At 48.3% G+C, this 23,395-nt stretch overlaps 1 protein-coding gene across 4 annotated transcripts in view; it reads left to right on the forward strand.

Moving 5' to 3' along the window:
- The window catches only part of LOC116951130 (FYVE, RhoGEF and PH domain-containing protein 1-like), a 125,392-nt gene that overhangs the window by 36,894 nt on the left and 65,103 nt on the right, over positions 1-23,395 (forward strand). Inside the window, exon 1 of one of the 4 annotated variants that reach the window (XM_076073526.1) lies at positions 12,650-15,381. The exons of 1 other annotated variant lie outside the window; for it this stretch is intronic. The gene's annotated coding sequence lies outside the window, so the exon portion shown is untranslated. Of the gene's footprint in view, positions 1-12,649; positions 15,382-18,409; positions 21,054-23,395 lie in introns of those variants that run through there. 2 more of the 4 variants (XM_076073527.1, XM_076073528.1) reach the window with 2 other exon arrangements.

Genomic DNA, 23,395 nt, shown 5'->3' on the forward strand with positions numbered 1-23,395 from the left:
ATGTTGCCCATGCTCATTAGTTTAGCATTTAACTTTTACGTTGCTTTAAAAAACTATGGTATTTTTTTTTACATGTAATTGTAATGACTAACCAATAATCTGTTAATCAAATGACGCATCGTTATCCACATTCATAAACAGGCGGAATCACCATGATAATGCGAATGATTATTTTAAAAAGGGGAAGCGGTTTCCTTATTTAGCATTGAGAAACACGCAGGTGAATCGCATGATTAAAAATTTTCAGGAAAGTCGGTGGGCTTGAGCAGGGACACGGCGCGAGAAGAGATGATGGATGGTGGCCAAAAAGTAGTCACGGAGCGGCAGCCAAGAGGACGTCAACCGAGGAGATGGAGCTTCTGAAAAAGAGTTATACAGTATTTTTTGGTATTTTGCTGTGGTTGTCCCACCTGATGACGGAAGCTTGTGTTGCTTCCGAAACGTCGTGATTTAATTTGATTATTTCTATTTTTTATTTTTATTCTTATTTTATTTTTTCACCTACGTGACTTTACCGAAAGAACCAAAGAGTATGGATCCTTGCAGTCACGAAAACTTCAAATCTAGAAAGAGTTATATAGCTCAGTGGGCCTTACCTGGTAGTAAATAATAATAACAAAAATTAGTTTCACGGCGGTTGAGTTGGAGGATTTTTTGAAGCCGCCCAGCCAACTTGTGTCACCGTGAGTGAGCGAGCGCGCTCACTCCTCCAGACTCTGAGCCCTCCACACCGAGCCCCCTCTCCCGAGTGCTCGGTGGCGCAGCTGCTCCCAACTCGTCCGTGGAATTCTCGCCCCCTGACCTTGCGCTGTCACGTGACCTCGCCTTGGTCTGTGTCTTGAGGCAGGTGCGGGAGAAGCTCAGCATACACGCGGGCACGCACAAGAGGTGGCTGCAGTGAGTGTCGCTGCAGGGCGTTGTGCATGGCGATCATTTCAGTATGGCGACGTACAACAGTGCTGATAGTTTAAGGAGACTGCGCAGCTTTGCAGTTGATGCATATCGCCAGCTTGCGCAGACGTGATGTGTGATTCCAGCCGTGGTTCAATCGCTGCTAAACCCAGCCGTCTCCTGTAAGAGTGGACTTTAAAATACACATGGAAAGCATTTGCCAGTTTGAACTTCAAAATATTACAGTAAAAATATATATATAAAAATATCAGTAACCATCACAAATAATTCATGTTTTTAAGAATTCCCCATGCAATAGAAACAGTAATTAATGTTCTAACCAGGAGAGCCTTGCTGAGTCTCAAGGCCTTTTAAAGGAATGTACTGCTTGGGTGCTTTGGGATGGCCATTTCAATTCCTCAGCGAGTGCTTTTTGTTGCACGAGATGAGGAGATGGAAGTGTCCTGGCCATATGAGGAGGTAATACATATTTGTCAGTACCAATTTGCTATTTTGTCATCTAGAAACCATTTCATAGCTCAGTGGGGGGGGGGGGGCAGTGGAGAAGGGTTCAGTCACGTAAAATCTATGCAATTTACTAACCCTCCACAAGGGTGCTGAATTATAACCTGTGATAGACTCGTTTTACATGCAGCGCCTCTGCCTTATTGAATTTCTAACCATAATTGCCACGTGTTCTGGTGAGAGCACTCGAGTCACAAACGTCCACACGTTCAAATATATCGGAAGGGCATCAGCTCAGCCAATCGTCCCTCTCTGGGTTGTTTTATCAGAAGTTGTGTGACCATCCCATGGAGAGACTGGGCCCTACCATGGGAAATGTGGAATTTCCACCACCGGCCCCGGGTGACCAATGTAGATAAGTGCTCTGTGGCTCATTTCAGCCAGGAGACCCTGGACCTTGCCTTGGTGTTGCATTGTTTGACAAATTTAAAATAAATAAATCCCGATTGAGGTCACCGTGCTGCTCAGGTGTTGGACATTGAACTGCTCAGATCTTGGGTTCGAATGTTGGCTGGATTCTAGGCTGGATTCTCATATGTAGTGAGTTCATGCCAAGTCACCAATGAAGATTAAAAAAAAAATTACGTGAGTATCTTTTTCCCCCCACTTAATTTATCTAAATTCCAGCTCTCGGAGAAAACACCAAAATCTGTTTGACTCTCATCTGACGAACAGCTCTGCGTTGAATGGCGTGCGGGGAAAACACATTGACCCCTATTGTGTACATTAATGACGTCACTTGAAAGGATTAAAGAAACTCAGTTCTGTGTCATCTTCCTCCCGCGGACCGTTCTCTACCACGCAGGGTGACGAAGCGTCGCTCTCGCACTGCATGCGTTACAAATTGCCACTTTTGTCTCGTGAAATTACGCCGATGGTACATTTGAAATCTGGGGAATAGCGGCACGAAATTGCGCATTTTATAAAGAACCCTATCATCGGCTGAGGATGAAGTTCACCGTTGGTGGCAAGCGTCCAGCCAGAGCACATTTTGGCTGGCCATCGAACAAAGACGGTCACTGCATTGCGCGCTTTCAGACGCGCTTCTGTGACCGTCTGGAACGTTCTTCCTTCCGATATTAGGAAGCCACTGGAGCTTTGCACTTTTAAATCTAGATTGAAAATCAATTTATTTACAACTACTTGTTGTGTTTAGTTTGCTGTCCTTCCCCCGCACCTCCGATTAGCACGGCTGACTATGTACGGTGCGAAAGAAGTTCAACATACGTACGCACATTAGCAAGCGTTAACACCCACGGGAGAGACGGGGACCTGGGCTGTTTACAGCTGCGGAACCGCCACAGCCTCCCAGTGGAAGGGGCCTATCCTGTTACCTGCTATTCTGGGTGCCCGGAGGCTGGGCAGAGTCAAGAGCCGCTGGGCTTCTCACGCGCGGCTGTTGTCGCGAATCAGCGCGACATCGTTCACCCGCCGCACCCGACTGCTGCTGCTGCTCTCTAGCGACAACTGACAGAGCGGAGAGAATGCGGCCAATTGTGGCGCTACGTAGGTGAAGTGTTTGTGCTGTTGGTGTTCGGGTTTGGGCATCTTTTTTCCCTGCGCTCTGAATTATTATTCTCATTTATTTTTATACGGCAGTCAAGACTGTAGTGGTTCTGTGCGGGCGAGGAGAACAAAGGACGGTAGGTTTTTTTTTATTTTTGCGACATTTCACACGGACGGTAATATTGTGTTTCGGGAATTTCTGAACAATGTCGACAATGTTTACACGGTATGTGTCAGCACAAATGTACCCATCAGTCCGAGACATTTTTCGCACGCAAAAGAAAAACTGTAACGTCAATCTTCGCAATTACGAAATCATTTTTGATGCTGCTCGAGAAAAGAAGAAAAAATGCTCGTTCATAATAAAGGTTTTTGGGTTAGATCGCGTTTATTTATAAATGTGTCGTAACCCTCCACCACCCGACACGGCCAATCAGCAAAAAAAGTGTCACGTTGACAAAAGACAAATAATTCACTACTTCAGCCCACCGGTGTGTTGAAGAGTTAATCCACATTTACAGTTTGAGTACGACGTTTCGCTGGTAAATACTTCCAGCATCATCGCCATTCTGGCGAATTGCCCGATGATGCTGGAAGTATTTACCAGCGAAACGTCGTACTCAAACTGTAAATGTGGATTAACTCTTCAACACACCGGTGGGCTGAAGTAGTGAATTATTTGTCTTTTGTCAACGTGACACTTTTTTGCTGATTGGCCGTGTCGGGTGGTGGAGGGTTACGACACATTTATAAATAAACGCGATCTAACCCAAAAACCTTTATTATGAATAATATTGGTCGCGAAAGCCTACGTGTTAAAAAAATGCTTGGCCAGTTGAATTCATTCAAAAAGCAAGCAGCCACTGATAACGTAGATAACGAGATTTTGTGCTCAGGGCATTTCACTTTTGAACTCGATGCCGGGAACATCGTCTTGTCACTTGTGCACCATCGTTTTGTGACTGCCCCCCAGGTCCTACAGATTTACAACGTACCCGACTAATTCTGCCAAAAAAATGTTGTGATTACAGTACAGACCAACTGCACAACTTCCCGTAGAAAATTGAGGGGTTTTATATATATATGTGTGAGTGGAATTAACTTGAATTGCCTCAAAATTGCAACACAAGCCAGTGTGATTTTCTGAATAATAATGATGATAATAATAATGGTATCTTCAACCGCCCTAGGAGGTTATTGTGCACTGCTAAATAAACGCTGGGTTACCTCCTCTTTCATTGAGGGCAAATTACAAACAATGGGGCAAGTTCCTTAATTACTCCTCCAACACCGTCCACCCAGCAGTGTCGATCGGCAGGCTGTGTGTGAGCTTGGCTGTGTTTCACTCCAGCGCTGTCCTCGAGACAGTCTGGTCCCTTCACCTGATGAAGGCCGCTTGTGTTGTGGCCGAAAACGTCGTGTTTTTTGTTGTTTTATTTTTTTACCTACGTGACTTTACCGAATAGAACCAAAGAGTATAGGCTGTGTATGGTGGGGAACAGTGTGGGCACTCCCAACGTCTTCCGCCATGTCTGGCCGGAGTGGATTAGTCGGGGGAAAATAATCCTCTCGAGCTCCCGATAGCGGAGGCCCTTCTGCCCACAGTGGTGCGAGCGAGCAGTTTGCAGGGCTGCACCTTTTGCCTACGTCACTACATCAGACACCGTGCCGTGCATGAACGTCGACAATGTGCCTTTTTCACGGCGGGAACCGAATTCGCCTATATATATATTTTATACCACGATGTATTGCTGTTGCTGTTAACGATTGCAGTGGCAACATATGTTCAGCATGCAAGCAGGTGTGGGGTTAAACGCTCGCTGCCATGTAAGGCGACAGGGGGGCGGGGGGGCGGGGGGGGGCGTTGCGCGGCTGCTCGTGACCGACGAGTGGGAATGGTGCAGGAGAACTTTGGGACGGACGAACGAAGCCAAATTTCTGTAGGAGCTTAACGGTTGGCGGGCGGCGTGCTGGCAGTGCAAGCCACGGTGACGCAGTGCTTTTCATGTCAAGGCCCCGAAAGGCACTGGGGCCTCCTGGTGGCCTTCTGTGTGGCCCCCCCCCCCCTCCCGGACAACACAAACATGTGAAAACAACCCCCCATCATCATCATCGTGCTGTTGTCAAACCGCGAAAGGATTTCAAATGTGTGGCGGCACTCACACTGATCTAATTATCAGCGAAAGTAGCCACCGTCCCCCCCCCCCCATTCTGAAAATAAGTGAAGAAACACCGCTTTAAAGGGAAGGCCATTGAACGGCGGAGTCTCGGCACGGACGTGCATCGCACGCAGTTGTGTTCGCTTGTCCAAGCTCATTGACGATCGGCGCACGTGGCAGTGAGGAGTGGTGGTGGCCCAGCGTGTGGCACATTGCACTCGGAATCAATTGACCCAGATTTTATTCCCAGCCGTCGATAACATTCGTGGTAGGTGATATCTGAAGCTGGCTGTGGTCTCTCCGAGGTCTACTCAGCCATCAATGCATACCAGCGGTGGCTGCAATCAGTCTGGGTGCACACTTCATCCCATCCATCCTCACACTCTCTCCCCCCCCCCCAACGATCTTGTACTTAGGCCTCGGCAAGGCAAGGTAATTTCTCTTTTTACCGGGTAAAAGGGTAAAGGCGTCGACATGCCAAGGGGTAAGGTAAAGGGTAGGGTAAAGGTAGCGTGAAGTATTACCCGGTAGGGTAAAGGTAGCGTGAAGTATTACCTGGTAAATACTTTGTTTAGCGCTCGCTAAAAGCTCCATGGCAAAGTCCGTGACCGCCATTTAAAATTGGGGGGATGCGTGACGTCAGCAGGCACACTGCGTGACGCTGCCGCATGCGGGTGACATCACAGATGTGACGTCACCGCTCACTTGCCATGCAAAATATATCCATTATTGCGCCCCCCCCCCCCAAAAAAAAATACAAAAGCCTATGTTTATTCTTTTTGCATTGTGTACAGTCTGGAAGCTGCCCACATGCCAAATTTCAAGTTTGTTGCATGTTGGGAAGTATGCTAAACATTTCGAACTGACACACATTCACAAATTTCCCTTTTATATATATAGATGGATAAAGTGCTCTACCTAGCATTTAACTGTTATAAACCTTTTTCATGAGTAGTACCCCAGTAATTACCCTGTAATCGGGTAATTTGTATGGGGTGAGGGTAAAGGTAGGCTCCTTGCGTTTGACCTTTTACCTTACCTTGCTAAAGGGTAAAAGGTAAGGGTAGAGTGATTGTATTGTGGTAAGGTAAAAGGTAGGGTAAAGGTAGGCTCGTTGCTTTTCCCTTTTACCTTACCTTGCCGAGGCCTACTTGTACCAATCCAAACTTACCTTTGTGGTCTTCTTCTTCTTCGTGGTGAAGTATGGCAATTAAAAAAAACCCCACAAGCTTACATTGTGTGGGGAGGTTTTCATACAGCAATGGATTGGCACAAGCCTGTATGTTAGGGCTGTACGTTAATGTGTCGTTGTGTGTATGTGATGGTGGGGAATGGTCGCGTCACGGTGAGCGCTATGAACCCGGCTACCCGAGTTCGATTCCCGCTCACGGCCACCAACATCAGTGACTATAATCTGAACCGGTCTTGGGCCTCCCCTACGTCAACTTAGCCTCAAATGAATACCTGGTGTGGTGTGTAAACATCGCCACGGTGGAGACAAAGTCGGCCGGGCGTGGTGTTGGCCGCCCCGGCGCCTCGTGTTGCCGTGCCGTCCCTCATAGGTGCTCGCTGACAGCACTTGCATCCAACAGTCTGTTAAAGGCTACACGGGGGACACTTTTGTTGTGTAAGCGTGCTTTCTATGCCCAGGATAGAAAGCAATGACCGACCAGTGCTATGTCAGGCTGCCGACCTTCAGATGATTACGTGTACGTACGTTGAACTTATTTTCGCACCGCACGTAGCCAACCGTTCTGATCGCAGGCGCGTGGCTAATCGGAGGTGCGCGTGTGCGCCGCTGCCGCATGGGCCGTACGCGCGAGCCTGCTCGCCGCTGACGATCGGACAAATTGGCAGCCGCCCTCTCGCCGCTGCGGAATCGGTGCTTAGTGCCCCCCTCGCGCCGGGCACGTTTTCTCCGGATGCTTGCGGTTTCCTCCCGAGCGCGGAAATCCTCACCTCCCCAAAGCAGGACCTTCCTGCGGGAGAGTCTTGAGACTCGTTGCGGCCTTCCTGAGATCGGGAGAGTCGCGATCAGCGGGTTGGGAGGAGAGGGAGGAGGAATTAGGGTATGTCAGTAGTAACGTGCGAATGTAGACAACTGTCGAGTCAAGATGTCTCGCTGCTCGGGGACAAGGGATGGACTCTGCATACTGCACCACCTTCGTTAACGCAAGGTAACCGTCGCTGCTGGGAGAGACAAATAATTACAAACTTGGAGATCGCTTTCACGTTATTTTACTTTAGTTAAATTGTTCCTTCCACCCCACCCCGCCCCCCCCCCCCTTAAATTCACTGCTCCCGATTGTCACCCCTATCGTGGTAGGGCAGCGAGCCCGGACGCCCTAAATCGTTTTTTGGAGGGTGCATTACGCCGAACTTGTAACGCACGCTGTCCGATATTTCGTCCCTCCTTTTCGACATTCACCACTGTATTTAACGACACATTTAAATATTTACGCAATCTAACCCCACCCCCTCCCCCCAAAAAAACCTGTATTATGGATGTATTCTGGGTTCTCAAATGACGATGAAAAATAATTTTTAAAAAACAAGATTTGGGGCACTGTTCATATGTCTTGACGGTCCTGAGCCAGTGGTGGAAATTCCACGTTCAATTGGCGGAGGCCAGTCTCTCCAGAAGCACAACGACTGTCAGCTTTACCACAAAGCGTTGATCGTGATGTGGCCTCTCTAGGAATGACGGTAGAAGGGCCGAGTGGCGCCTTGATCGCCATTGGAAGTCACGACCCTCTGACATCGAGTCACGTCAGTCAGCCAGATACGTTCCACTTCACATCCTCTCTCACTGGCCCGCTTTCGCGTGGCGTTTGAAGAGCAACTGACACGACGTCAGTGTGCACTGTGTGAAGTAGAGGGAAGGGATTTCGAGAAAATGAGGGCAGCAGAAGAGGAGAGGCGACCTCCAACCACATTACCGACCCTGATCACGGGGGTGGCATTCGCGTTGTAAAACCGCCCGCGTTTGACCGGGACGGTCCGGCGATCGGCACTTGCGTTTGGTCGGCAGGAATCGCTTACGTGGCGAGATCCGGCGCCGGTATTCTGTCGAAATGCCTCGCGGCGTACAGCGCGGCTACGATGGATCTCGGCTGCCGGAGTAGTACGCCTTGGGTTTGGCTTACTGGAGGGAAAAGTTAGACAACCCTCGGCGATGGCGGCGAGACACAGGTGGCTGGTTCGGTGCCACCGGCGCGGCAGGCAAGCGTGTGACCCGGCCACCACCTCCCAGCATTGGTGGCCGTTTGAATCCCAACGTGTGGCTTTTCGTAGCCAGCGGTGGCTCATGTGCCGTGGTTGACGAGATGTTAACTACCTTGCCTGGTGTGCAGGAGGTCGTGAGTTCGATCCTAACCCTGACGCCTCCTGTATATTTGGAGTTTGCATGTTCTCTCTCTCCCCGTGGTGAGATGTTAACTACCTCGCCTGGTGTGCAGGAGGTCGTGAGTTCGGTCCCGACCCTGCCGCCTCCTGTGTATTTGGAGTTTGCATGTTCTCTCTCTCCCCGTGGTGAGATGTTAACTACCTCGCCTGGTGTGCAGGAGGTCGTGAGTTCGGTCCCGACCCTGACGCCTCCTGTGTATTTGGAGTTTGCATGTTCTCTCTCTCCCCGCGGTGAGATGTTAACTACCTCGCCTGGTGTGCAGGAGGTCGTGAGTTCAATCCCGACCCAGACGCCTCCTGTGTATTTGGAGTTTGCATGTTCTCTCTCTCCCCGTGGTGAGATGTTAACTACCTCGCCTGGTGTGCAGGAGGTCGTGAGTTCGATCCCGACCCTGACGCCTTCTGTGTATTTGGAGTTTGTGTGTCTCTCTCTCTCACTCCGTGGTCGCCTGGATTTTCTTTCTTCGGGTCCTCCAGTTTGTCCCCTCCACATGTATTATATTAAACGTGCGTTTAGAGGATTTGGCTACTCTCAATTTCCGCGTGATAAGCCACTTCATTGGGCCATCATTTGTGGCCAGGTTGCTTTTGAAAAGGAGCTACATAGCTCAGTGGACCATACGTGGTGAAATAAAAAATAGTTGAAGTATTTAAAAATACAGAACTTAGTTTACCCCCCACTGGTTTCCCCCCCTGCTCCCTCCCCCTGTCCATTTTCTTCCTTGAGTATATTAGTTACCTTACCCCTTCCCCATATAACATCTTCATACCCCTGCAGGTGGTCCCCACTTGGGTAGGACAGTGAGCCCATTTCTCCCCACCCCCTTCTTAAGCTCCTGTCGTGCCGAAATCTGGGTTGCTGTTCGCGGAGTTTCTGAGTTGTGATGAAAACATAAAAATGAATGTTTTTTTTTGCTTTGTTGGGAGTCGCCGCGTTTGTGCCGCTGCTGCCGCCACTGCCGCGTGCCAGCTGACTTTCCCAGTTGCCTCTAGCATCCTTTTGTGCTTGCCCAACACCCCCCCCCCCCTTGCCTCCGCATCCGCCCATCCTCCGTAGCCCCCCAAACCCCTATTTGCGTACAAACACAATTGTGAGCCTGCCGTCGGTCTAAATTATGCAAGTTGGTTTTAAGCACGCGCATCCAAACCGTTTTGAGTCGATTGTACACTCGCTCACTCACTCACCCATCCACTCACCCACTCACTCACTCACCCACTCACCCACTCGCCCACTCACCCACTCACTCACTTACCCACTCACCCACTCACCCACTCACTCACCCACTCACTCTCCCACTCACTCGCTCACCCACCCGCTCACTCACTCACCCACTCACCCACTCACTCACTCACCCACTCACGCACTCACCCACTCACCCACTCACCCACTCACTCACCCACTCACTCACTCACCCACTCACCCACTCACCCACTCACTCACTCCACCGCTCCACTCATCCCTTTGTCGGACTTCGTTTTTTGCTTCTTGTTTTGCTGGCGAGGCCGACGGGTGCACTTCATCGCTTGCATGACGGCAGACGGTGCAATCGGTGTTTTGTGATGAACATTTAACAAACGCGCGAATGAATGTGCGTGGGCCCGTTGTCTGCCACCTTGACGAATGCAGAGTTCGGTGTACGGACTCGGTCGTGAAATCCCGAATAACGCTTTGGGAGTTTCCGCTCGTGGCTGTTGGTTGTGTCGAGTGAGTGGACAATGTTTCACGTTGTCTGCAGGTGCTCAGTGGATCAATACATTGTAGAATCGTGAGAGGTGACAGCGGCATCGGGAGGCCATTATCCAGCAGTAGGTTGACCATGGCTGATGATGATGATGAAAATACATATTTGTACGAAACAACTATAAACATTTCGATTTAAAGTTTTCGTGACTGTAGGGATTCATCTTCTTGGTTCTTTCGGTAAAGTCACGTAGAAGGGAAATAATAAAATAATAAAAATAAAACAATAAAAAATATGTTTTTTTACTTTTTATTACTTTATTATTTCCCTTCTACGTGACTTTACCGAAAGAACCAAGAAAACTATAAACATTTTCACTTATTTTGTGTCAAACTAATTTTACCGTGGGAAGTATGGCACTTTCCATCATGTAGTTTTGCTCTGACGTTTGATAATTTAATTTTAAAACTGAAATTAGTTCGCGAACGTATTTTTAAAAAGTTTATCTTGACACTCAGTGTCTACAGATGGAACATTCATCACGTGCAGATTCAAACCCTGTTGGCGTACAGCGTTTTTTGTGATCATTCATCCTTCTGGATGATACACTAAAAAAAAAACCCTCTACACTATGGGATTCTGCGGGGAATTCGGTAAAATTCTAAAGATATTAAAAAAAAACAATCCCGCGGGATCTCAAAGGGATGTGGGTTTTTATGTAATTGCAATATCTGCAAGTGTTTATGAGCACGTATGGAGACTGTCAGGCACAGAAGTGGTGAGATGTTAACTCGCTCACCTGGTATGCATGAGGTTGATGGTTCGATCCCGAGACCCTGACGCCTGTATATTTGGAGTTTGCATGTCTCTCTCCCCGTGTATTTTTTCTTTGGTCCTCCGGGATTTTTCGCTGTACATTTAGAAACGTGCGTTTAGAGTGTTTGGCTGCTATGCATTTCCACGTGATGAGCCACTTCGTTGAGCTTTCGTTTGTGGCCAGTTCATTTCTGAAAAAAGAGCTGTATAGTCCAGTGGGCCTTACCTGATAAAACAAAAGAGTAATAATTAAAATAAAATTTGTTGGGACCCACAGACACTTGCGGTCCACTACCTCAAGAGTGAACGTTCTAACCGTAAGCTGATCCCACACAAATATTAATATTCACAGATTGCACCAGATTTTGTCCTTTGGTCAACATTTCCAGTGTCTTTCTGGTAAAAGTTTTAACACATCGCACGCTCTCGGAAGCATTATAGTACATTATGACCCACTGATTCACGGATTCAGGTCATAATGTACTGCCTGCCTTGCTTAAATTAGGTTCTCAAGTATGGCGAGTTGATGAGCTCTGTGTCAGTCACCAATTATTGCATTTTAACAAATCATATTATCTTCGGCTTTTCGCTTAAATTCTGAGGGGGGGAAAAAATCTGATGTAAATAATTTGAAAATGTTACTGTGAATGACATGCGAAGAACGCTCTATGTAGTGAATGTACATGGCGTCTAGCAAGTGGGGATTACATAGTCTCTGGAAGTGACTTCAGAAGTAGTTTTGTGGCATCATCTGTTCCTAACACTGAGTAGTGCACTGCTAGCTACAGAGTTCCAAAGAGACATTTCCTGATATCGCGACATGATGCTGATACACCCAATTGTAATATAATTGGAGACAACAAAATAAGCGGCAGATAAAAAATATATATAGATAGCAGATTTGACGCTTTGTTTTCCTATTCAGAATAACCAGTGTCTGGTTTTAAGCAGTTATGTTGTGTATTTGCATTGCTGAGCAGTTTGTGCACTGCGCTACAGACCCAGAGACCTAAGTTCGATTCCCGTTCACAGCCAACATCAGTGACAAATTTCAGAACCGGTCCTGGGCCTTCCCTAGGACGACTCAGTCCTAACTGAGTACGTGGTGTGGTGTATAAGCACCAGCACTGGGAAGACAAAGGCTGCCGGTCAAGGTGCTTGCCACCCACCCCCTCGTGTACCGTCCCGGCCTTAATACGTGCTCACGAACGGCACTTGCCGCAAAAAAGTCTGTTGAAGACTACTTGGAGGATCTGTATCTCTCTTTTATGTCTGTGTATGCTCCTGCCCACCGAACATGTTAAGAAAAAAAACCACACACACACACAGGATGCACAAGACTCAGAAACATTCCGAATCCTCCTACCGTCACCCTGCTGCAGGAGGGGCTAAAGTATTGACACGGGCGACACATCGTCCACTGCATTCATTGTGTGCTTGAGTGGGGGGGGGGGGTTAGGGGCGGTAGGGGGGGGTCGCTTGGAGGATGGGCAAAAAAATTGCACATTCAGGCAAACACGTGGAATTCCACGCTTTACAATTTGCATAATTGTCATGCTGGCTGCCTGCGAGGGAGAGCGAACGTGATCCTAGCGTTGCTGGGAGGGGGAAGCGAGCGGCGATTACGACTGTGAAATGCCAATTATGCCAGCCAGCAGGCATATGCATTTTCCCCCTTTTTGGCGCTCTGCTGATATGTGTGTGCTTTGAATTTGCCGGGCACTTGTTTTGTGTGGGGTTTGGGTTGGGCAGGGTCAGCTGGTTTGTCATCGACATGCACATCTCTGGTTTGTGAGTGGCTGGGAATATCGGCGGTGGCTTGGGAAGACCTTTATCCTGCAGTGGATTGAGCATGGCTGATGGTGACGGTGGTGAGGCATCGACCCCGCGAAGTCTCCGGCTGTGAATTTAATCAAGCACTCATTTTACGCCAATGGTTAAATTATTACCGCAATCATCATCATCATCATCGACACCATCATCATCGTCACCATGAGCATCATCGATAAGTGTAGATATTTACAACGTAATAAATTGCACTACGATCAAGCAATGTGAAATTATAATTGTTTCCATGTAGGCTTGTGCGGCTGACCTTATAGCAAATGACCTCAATGACCCTGACTCCACACGCACCCATCCCCCCATCAAAGGCGGCTGCCTCGTTGACCCACTGCTTCCTCTCCTCATCCTCCGGTTAGATTCCCGACTCCAAAAGCTCGAAGCTATTTCCAAATGCGAAGCAACCTCGATGCATTGCAGTTCCCGTTGGGCGATATTTGCGCTTACATTGCACGCAATTTGTACGTGCGTGTTAATTCTAACGTTAAACCATAGTGCGCGTGTATTCTACAGCATGTGCAGTACGTACGTATGGTACGTGTATATTTGTAACGTTTTGGAAATGCATGTGGTGTCTGAGAACCTCGAATGAGCTGAGCTGGACTCGGCCGAACGTGAGTACTTCATGCGCCGTTGGCAAACATCAGTGGTGGTGAGACAAAGGCGGCTGGGTGTGTGTGTTTCTGTCCACACTATCTGCGTACATGCCTGTGCCACCCTGAATAGGTGCTCGCTGACGACGCATCTCCCGACAGCCGTTATGTCCTCAATGGTCGATGATCTTTACACACGCGTTGTATGTATGTATGTGGACACACGTGTGTGGTGTGTGTGTGTGTGCGATGCGTATTCTACACAAAATGCATCCGTTTGTATTCGAGCACATTGCCGTGCATATGCGTGCACTATCGCTGTACCGTATAACGAAAGAACCAAAGAAGATGAATCCTTGCGGTCACGAGAGCTTTAAATCGAAATTTAACGTTCACGTTTGCTCATAATGCCCTCTTGGGCGCTGCAGGCGTCTGTGTACATGTGGGTGGGTTGCGTCGTTCCGTCGATGATTTGGCACGAGGTGATACGCACAGCCACTGAAATGGCAAGTGCGTGCCTGGGTACGGACCCAAGCGCTCCGTGAGCCCAGTCGGTGGAACAACCCACGGGGTTTTTTTGGAAGGAGAGGGAAAAAAAAACGTCTAAATGAGAAGAGCGATTGAGAAAAAAAAATGTTTTTGCTTCAATGGGGAAGAGAGAATGTTTAACCAGATCCTCTTTCCCAAGCAATGGGCAGCTGTACACAACTGTCGCCTAAATCTGCTGATGCTCGTTTCCATGGCTACCTCTTCCCCCACAATCCCAATCCCTCCAACCCTCTTGTGTCTCTCCCCCCTCCTCTCCCCTCCTCTCTCTCCTCCACTCCGCCTTTTGATTTTTTTTCCCCCTCTCACCCTCCGCTCCGCTGTGCTTCGTCTCGGAAACCGGTCTTTGTCCCGTCGCATTCTCGCGCAATGAAAATGTAACGACCGCTGAAGACTTCTGCTCGTTGTATTTCTTGGTCGGGCGGGCGCGCGGTGTTTGGCGGTGCTGAAGGGAGAGCTCATTCGTCCGCGCGTTCATTCGTTCGGATAGCGGGGCGTTGGATTTGCCCTCGCAGACGGCGGCGGGTTTGTTTATTTATTTATTCGCGTATTCCGTCCTTCACCCCCGGCTCGCGATGCTGAAAACGGCTCGGGTTAGAATGCATGCGGCGTGAAAAAAAAAACCTTGCAGCAAAAGGGGGGGGGGGCCGGGGGCGGTTGTGAGCAGCAGCAGCAGCAGCATCAGCGGTGGTGGCGGAGCTATGCGCGTGACAGGGCTGGCTCGGGCTCCATTGCGTGCGCAGGCACCGCTGCCTGCAAAATCGAGCGCGCTAATTCCCGTCGAGAAAACCCGGTGCCGTCGGTAGCTTCGCGATTAACACAAAAATATATATATACCGCGTGTGAGCAAAAAAAGTATAGTAATATTAAACCGCCTCCACCGCTTCCCAATCGGTGATATAAGACAGAGAGAGAGAGATATATATAACATTCTCCACACTGCGATACGAGGCCCAGAGCGTCAAGACACTGCACGGTGGCCAAAAGAGAACGACTTGCCCTCTTGCTGGATTCCTGAGCGCCGGGTGCCATTCATGGCCGTTGCGCTGCCGGTCTCCGGGCTGCGTTAATTCGTACATTAGTCTCACGGCTGAGCGGGCGAGCGAGCGAGCGAGCAAACGAGGGGGGCGAGCAAGAATAGCGGCGCAAGCTAGCCACGAGTCCGTGGTGAAGCCGTCCAAAGAATACTCGATGACTCCGCGCCTGGGGCCGGATTGCCAACTGCTACTGGCGTCCGTCGGTGTCGGGAAGCAGGAGGCCAGTGGGGGAGGCGTCTCGGATGCAGAGTTTGCGCCGCGTGCGACGGCCGATACCGAAACGATCTCGGGGCCCTAGGCTACGGGAGCCAGAGGTACGTGCGGGCGTCAGAACAACAGCAACGACGACGACGACGTGCGTGCACACGCCACTCTTTGCGTGAGTCCAATGGGTGGGGAGTAACCAACGGGACCCGGCTCAAGGCAAACGTTGCGCGTTCTTGCTACACCTGCCGTCGCAAAATGAAAATTGCGGAAGGCTCGTGTAGAATTTTAATAAGCAAACCGATTGTGTGCATTCCACGCGATTCGTTTTCGGGAGGCGGCATTCGGGTTTGATAATGGAAATGCCTTTCTATGCAGGAATGTGTGTGTGTGTGTGTTTATCGAATGTCTGGGGTTCATCGCTTCATAGCCAGCATCAGCGTCTGATAAGATTTCGCTGCATGAATATCACGGCAAGTGCCATATTTTGGCAATGAGTCAATGATTTGACCCACTGCTTGTAAAAGCGATTGTTTGTCTGTCTCAAATTTGCATGATGACAAGCATTCTTAAAATGTTGCTTCTATGGAATTAACCGAGTAATAGTTTTGTAGACAACAACAGAGCAATTGATCTAAATGATTATGGTAATGATGATAGAGCTACACGTATATATATTTTTTTATTTTACAAATTTCTATTGAAATATTTATCAGTGCAAGTTAATCGGTTTCTCATTTTATCCAGGAAAACGTCTCTCAGCTCCAAAATAATATTTTTTCAGGGGGGTTCTGCTTGGTCCCATGCAAGCTCAGTGCCAGGGGAAAACTCACATGTATCACATTTGTTTTAATCAACTTTGTCCATTTAAGTACGAAAACGTATCTCTCAGACGTGAACGCAAACGCTTGCACATTCGTGGTAGATAACGAAGTGTGTGAAGGTAAACATGGAAAAATATGTAACGGTGCAGCTCTGAAAAATTATTCTTCACACCACTGCTGCTGGAAGAGGAAACTCCAGAGGCCCACTAGAGTGTTTTTGTTGGCCTATTCTTCCACAGCAGCCAGACGTCTTGGGAGGGTAGATACGGCACGTATGCACGTACATATATGCAATTTCCCTTGTACCTGTTCTGTATGTTACATCCAAGGCAGGGCACAGGACAATGTTAGGAGGCCAGGGTTTAAATTAGTTTTCCAAAGCTGCGGACAAAACAAGCGAGAAAATTGGCGCTTCTGGAATAACACTCGGCAGACATCTGTACAACCGGACTCAGAATACAAAAATGTTTTGCTGCAACTGGGACAACATCGTACGTGTTATGTATGTCATGCTGTAATCGCCTGAATTTAAATTTGAATGGCGCCTTTGCACTTTCGACCGACTTAATTGTGAGCTGTTTGGAAATGTGACAACAAACGCATTCTCAATCAGGACATTCCAATTCTGCATTGCAAATTATTGCACTGGGCGATTGTATTTCCTTTCCACTGGTGCTGGAAATGGGAAACATTTTTTTATCATGCGATGGTAGAAAAATCTAAAAGTATTGTGTCTCAGCTGACAAAATCAACGATGGGTTATTCTCCATGGTCTTCAATAGCAGAATGTAGCCATATAAAATTAAATGGCAAATGGTAACCAAGGTTGCCTTCTCGAAATTAAGTGCAAGACTGACCATAGCGATGGCTCTCTCGCCCGGTGTGGGGAAAAGTGTGGGAACTCCGACCCTTTCCAAGATATCTGGCCAGCGCAGTTGCATAGGCCAAACATGGCCTCAAGAATTGCTCTCTAGATCTGCCTCGAGCAGAGGCCATCCCACCAGTAGTGGCGTGAGCAAGACATTTCAGGGCTGCACTTTGAAATTTGTACAAGTGGCACAGGTTCACCCACCGTGCCGGTACTGTTATAGAGTGCTCCATCACATGGCTGCTCAGTGTGTCTTCTTGCATTCGAAATATGATTATCGGAGGGGCAGAGCAGAGAAGGTCACTGTGGAATTAGCCTATAATTGATTGCATTGCCATTATGATTCACGGTTTGTTTGTGTGAATGACCCGGGCTGTGTTGTTTGGACCGTACCGAGTATTTCTCCCCCGAGGGAGAGGGCGCGTTGGACTGGCTGGGCTGAGTCTGATCAATGCACGCAGCCGCTGGAGAGAGGGAGGGCACCATGATGGTCACAGGCTAACCGAAAGAGTTCCCTTGCTGCTCGTTCGATTGTTTGGGTGGTGGTCCTGAGTCAAAGGTAGAAACGCCACGTTCCTCTGGTAGGGGCCAGTTGCCTCCAGAGGACAACTACCGTTGGCTTCTCACAAAGCGGTGCAGCCTCAAGTGATGCTCAGTTTACACACTCTGGAGAGATGATGATGATCTGAAGAGATGATGATGGAGAGATGATGATGATGATGATTTCGCACCTCTGATTAGCACGGTTGGTTACGTACTATGCGAAAGAAGTTCAACATACATACATACATGATGATGCTAATCATGATGTTGAATTATAAATTATGATGATGGTGATGATGATGGCGTTGTTGATGGTGGTGGTGGTGGTGATAATTTTGATGATGGTATTTGCTGATGATGATGGTAACAATGATAACTGAAAATTACAGTGATAAAATTGTGGGGCATTTGAACTCATAGTCAAATGATCGAGATCCTTGCTGATGAACCAACTGACCAGACTGACCCCAGCCACACTCACATATTACAGCGATTATACGTGAAGACAATTCCAGTGTGGATATACCCAGGTAAACTGCAGTTAAGTGGGAGGGCCAAAGACGAGCAAATCAGCCCGCACTAAAATGATTACTGTGGTTGATTCATTGAAATGCTAGGTTGCATGCCTATGGCGAAAATCAATGTGGCCCCGTTTAAAATGACTGCGAGCTGACACATTTTCCAGGCAAAATACCACCGTTCTAATACTCTTTTCCGAAACCTCGTTCACATCTTCCGATATATTGAATCTTCCACGAAAAGAAAATAGTCTGTGGCCTTTGTTTTGTCCCACGTTGATCCATTATTCTGTCCTCCATGGATTCTCTAAACACATAGTCACCACATGTCAAATGGCAAATAATTCTTCCACTCAGCTACTTATTCAGCCCCGTAACGTCGGGGGGCACTGGGGGTGACCGAGTCCCCCCCCGCCCCCCCCCCCCCCCCCCCCACTGATGACTCAGGCCCTCCTTTATATATCCTCAAAGCAGAGTTGGGCGTCGCAAGCCTTAACTGGAATGGATTCTCCATCGCTTCGATTGCCGATCTCCCAGCGTGGCAGTGAAAACAAAATGGCGAATTTATGTAATCCCTTTGCCTTCGTCCACACAGCAGCATAAATGGGTGCACCAGAATTGATCGTTCAGGCGGGTCGCATGTGGTTGGGTAAAGAGTGGTGTACTCCCACCATCGCTAGCAGGCACTGAATGGTAGGCCAAGATGCTCTCTGAGAGAGGTTCTGTAGAGCTCGCTTGAGCAGGAAAGTCTTCCACCAGCAGTGGGGCATGGGCAACCAATTTGCAGGGCTGCACGCCTGATGAAAGCAATCGACTGGACGTAGCTCCAGAGAGCACGTGAGTTCATCCGTGCTGTCCTGGACAGAGACGTGGGAGAATGAGCCGCAGGCTTGCCGTGTTTCCAGGTGCAAAGGCAGATGAAAAGTCGGTGCTCTGTTGTCGTTATTATCCAGCTGGGTTGACCTGCGACTCGGCACGCCGCTAACGGCCACCACCGCCCTTCGCCACTGATAACGACCCGTGCATACGCGAGCACGCGACAAAGACAAAGATAGCCTCCACATACTTTTTTGGGGCAAGTGCTGTTAGCGAGCACCTATGAAGGCCAGCATGGCACACGAGGGGGTGGGTGGCCAGCATCTCGCCCGGCCGCCTTTGTCTCTCTTGTGGCGATGTTTACACACCACACGAGGTACTCGTTTGAGGCTGAGTCGACCTAGGGGAGGCCCAGGACGAGTTCAGATATTCGTCACTGGTGTTGGCCGTGAGGGGGAATCAAACCCACACTTGTGCACGCTTCTGCATGCGCACACGCGTGCAATAGACTTCCGAATCCAGAGGCAGCACGGTATACGAGGTTTTTTCTTTTTCCGTGGCGCAAGTTCGTCATCACGTGTTCGTTCGGGTTTGAGCTCATAATCTTTAAAGCACGCGTGGATATTCTCTGCAATTTTCACTCGGGGAATTTTCAAACGGACAAAGAGTAAATCCCTTCGTATTACAAATCACTCGGGTTTCTGTACGTGTGTAAAGGATTGTCAGTTTGTTGTTTTATTAAGGAGACTTCATAGGGAAATGCAAAGCCACAGGTTGACGACTTTTCAACGTGCAAATGCCAAGCGTTGGTATTGTTGCGTGGTGGCGCAGCGCCCATGACCCCAAAATACTGGGAGGCAGGGTCGATGAATCGCTGAGAAAACACCATCTCCTGCAGGAGCACGAGAAAAGCAATCGCAGGACTGGACATTTACTTTATATGTTAATCAAAGGTGGTGAATATGGACTGAAGACACTGGATTGAGCTGAGTGCGTCTCATGACAAACAGCGGCGAGCTAAACTAAACATTTTAAATTTTACCCGGTAAGGCCAACTGAGCTATTAAGTTATTTTTTCAGCAGTGACCTGGTCACAAACGATAGCTCAACGAAGTGGTTTATCGCGTGGAAATTTATAATAGCAGCGTCCACATATTCTTCACGCACGATTCAAAATGTGGAGCCAAAAACCCCGGAGAAAAATCCAAACGACCACAGGGAGAGAACATGCAAACTCCAAATTTACAGGCAGGCGCCAGGGTTGGTATCGAACCCACGACCTCCTGCATACCAGGCGAGGGAGTTAACATCTCGCCACCGTGGTGCCGGCTCGTGGACTGCCTCGTTGCGGGCGTGAACGTGGAGGAGGAGACGCGAATCGGACGCCGCGTGTGTGTACGTACGTTAATGTGTGTACGAATGCACGCACGTAGCCAACCGTTGCTAATCGGAAGGTGTGGAAAAATCTAGGGCACGATGGACCCGAGCCACGTCCCGCGACGCCTTGCACACAATGGGCACGAGTCTACCCGCAGCCGCCGGGGAGAGACGGGGGGGGTGGTGCGAGAGCCGGCGCGCAAATTCCGTTAAAAAAAACCCGCCACGCTCGGCGCGTGTCGACGCTACCAGCGCCGGAGGCGAACGCGCTGCCGTGCCAGGGCAGCATCGGGCAGGACAAATGTGCGCGTGATTTAAAAACTTTTTTGCACCGTACGTAGCCAACCGCGCGAATCGGAGGTGAGTGGGGAAGGACAACAAACTAAATTAAAAAATAATGGATGTGTTTCGGCCACGGTGCCGATGAAGCCTTCTCCAGCGCCGGGCAATTTAGCGTCGCTGCGTGAGGAGTAAACTTCGGTCAGTTGCGATAGTGGCCGGATTCGCCGGAACACTTGTCGTCGTACGTGGTGGTGGTGGTGGAGCACGGAACTTACACTTCCTTGGACTCGATATAATGCAACGAAAAGCAGTCGGGTGGATTGACGATCCAACAACACGCCCATCTGCTCCGGTCCCGCGAGTCGCCAGTGGGCCAGTTGCCTGCTCGTCGCTCTTCTTTTTGCTGCTACCACTGTCAATGTTGCCATGAAACTTCACCCATTGATTCTCACCCATTACTCCACCAGTGGTTGACTGTTTTGTCTTGTCTATAATTTTTCAACCACCACACACAGCCAGGTCACGGCGCTTCTCTTCCTGCTGCTTTCCTCGCGCTGCTCCAACTTTGGACTTCCCACCCCATTGTCTCTGAAATGTGGATTTGACTGACACGTGACAGGTACCTTGAGAGGCAAGGGACATGAGAAAGTAAAACATCCATAGCGTGGAAAAAGGTTCCAACTTTAATGTACCTCAGAAGTAGTTATGTGATATCACATTCTTTAGGCCATTCCCTAACATGTGATCATCAGAATTCCCTGCAATATTTCTAAATGTGCGTTTTATCTCACGACTATACGTCGATACAATATTTTAGATAAAACTGGCTAAGGGACGAACAAATATATTTTACAAAAATATTATCATGTCTGCATGATTGCCAGCTAAATATGACTGTAATTAACAGTGCATCTTCGTGACATTTAATAATAATTACAATTGATTTATTTCACTTTAACAAAAAAACGCATTATGTTATATATGAACAGTATTTATTAATAAATGACTAGCCCAGTGCAATTGTCTATTGTGCTGTCAATATGTGTCACATCCACGATTGATCTGGCCTGTTGCCTCAGGCTGCTGCGCGATATCACACTGTAGAGGTCACAAGGTCAAGGTGATTTGTGACAGCGCAGCCCTTAATTACGTGCACTATTATTGTTGCAGTACACTCGTTAACATGATCATTAAAATGGAATCAATAATAGTTCGCAGGCGCCTTTCTCAATCCGCTGCTAGAGGAAGGCCTTCCCACCTCGTATTGGTTGTGGGGGATGGTTGACCATACTTCACCATGATTACACACAATGGCCTACTCTTGTGAACGCATGGCGATGGTGGTACCAGTACTCATGGTGATGATGGTACTGCTACTCATAGTAATGATGGTACTGCTACTCATGGTAATGATGGTACTGGTACTCATAGTAATGATGATACTGGTATTTATGGTGATGATGGTACTGGTATTCATAGTATTGATGGTACTGGTATTCATGGTGATGATGGTACTGGTATTCATGGTGATAATGGTTCCAGTACTCCAGGTGATGATGGTACTGCTACTCATGGTGATGATGGTACTGGTATTCATGGTGATGATGGTACCTGTAATCATGGTGATGATGGTACTGCTACTCATGGTGATGATAGTACTGGTATTCATGGTGATGATGGTACTGGTATTCATGGTGATTATGGTACCAGTACTCCAGATGATGATGGTACTGGTACTCATGTTGATGATGGTACTGGTACTCCAGGTGATGATGGTACTGGCTGGAATGCCGACAATGATGTTGAAGGCAATGGTGGTGGTGATGGTGGCTGTCTTTAGACACCATGCCAATGAACACACAGTACGACTAATAAACTAATCGCAAATTGGATATTATTCTTTGGAACATTAGAATAAAACAATACGATAAATGGAAGCAGTAAATTATGGTGATGGTCTTGGCATTTCGAGTGACATTTCCTGAAAGCCAATCGCCTGAAAATCGAAATCCTCTCTTCCTCTCCACGGGACGTACAAAACTGTTCCTTATGTTCCCATATATTAAGAGCAAGTTGACCGAGGCAACAACTTTTACAATATATGTAATTATTATTGATTGATAATAATAATAATCATGGGTCTAAGTTTTTATTGCGTTCCTTCGTTGTAAACATTTTTAACAGAGTTTTTTTTTATAATAACACCGCGATTTATGGTATTGTAATCAACGGTGACGATTTGTTTAATATTTATTAATTATAAATCAGTGGTAAGTGGGGCCACTGCGGTTAAAGTGCTGAGTCAATCGGGCGCCGTCGCAAGCGCCGGCGGATTCCAAAGCCGCGCTCGCAGGGAACACTCTCGCTGCTCTTGCCTATAAAGCACTGCAGCTGTGAGATCACACGGCCACACACGCGTGCAAGCGATAACAAACAGAACGTAAAAAAATATATCACAGGACGCCGGCTTGTAAACGCAATACACACTTGACTTCAAAAACACACGAGCGTTTCCGTTATTGTCATTGGAACAGGGAAGAGCCACTGCGCTGTACAAGTCCTGCCACTGAAGGCTGTCTCGCCGCTCACTGTCCTTCCTGTCTCGTGATGTGATGAACGCAGATAATTAAATAATTTGGATCCGCCGGGTACAATTTCTCTGACAAATGCAGGCGAAATTGGGGTTACACGGAAGGCAATAGGTGGCCCTTTGGCAACGTAATGCGCCGTCCGCTTTGCTCGGCTCCGGCCAATTGGAGACAACTGGCGAATTTACGCTCGGAACGTGAAACCCCATTGGTGCGGTGCATTACTCTGGACCAAACTGCAAGGCAACAGTTGGCAAGCGGATAATGCGATTAGATTTATTCATGCGCGGGGTGGGATAAAATGTTCCCAAGGAGACACTTGGGAACAATTAAGCAGGATGCAGCGCATTAATGTCATGAAACAACAACAATA

The sequence above is a fragment of the Petromyzon marinus genome, chromosome 42, assembly GCF_048934315.1.
Source record: "Petromyzon marinus isolate PM22_M1 ecotype Great Lakes invasive population chromosome 42, UKy_Petmar_22M1.pri1.0, whole genome shotgun sequence".
Taxonomy (NCBI): Eukaryota; Metazoa; Chordata; class Hyperoartia; order Petromyzontiformes; family Petromyzontidae; genus Petromyzon; species Petromyzon marinus.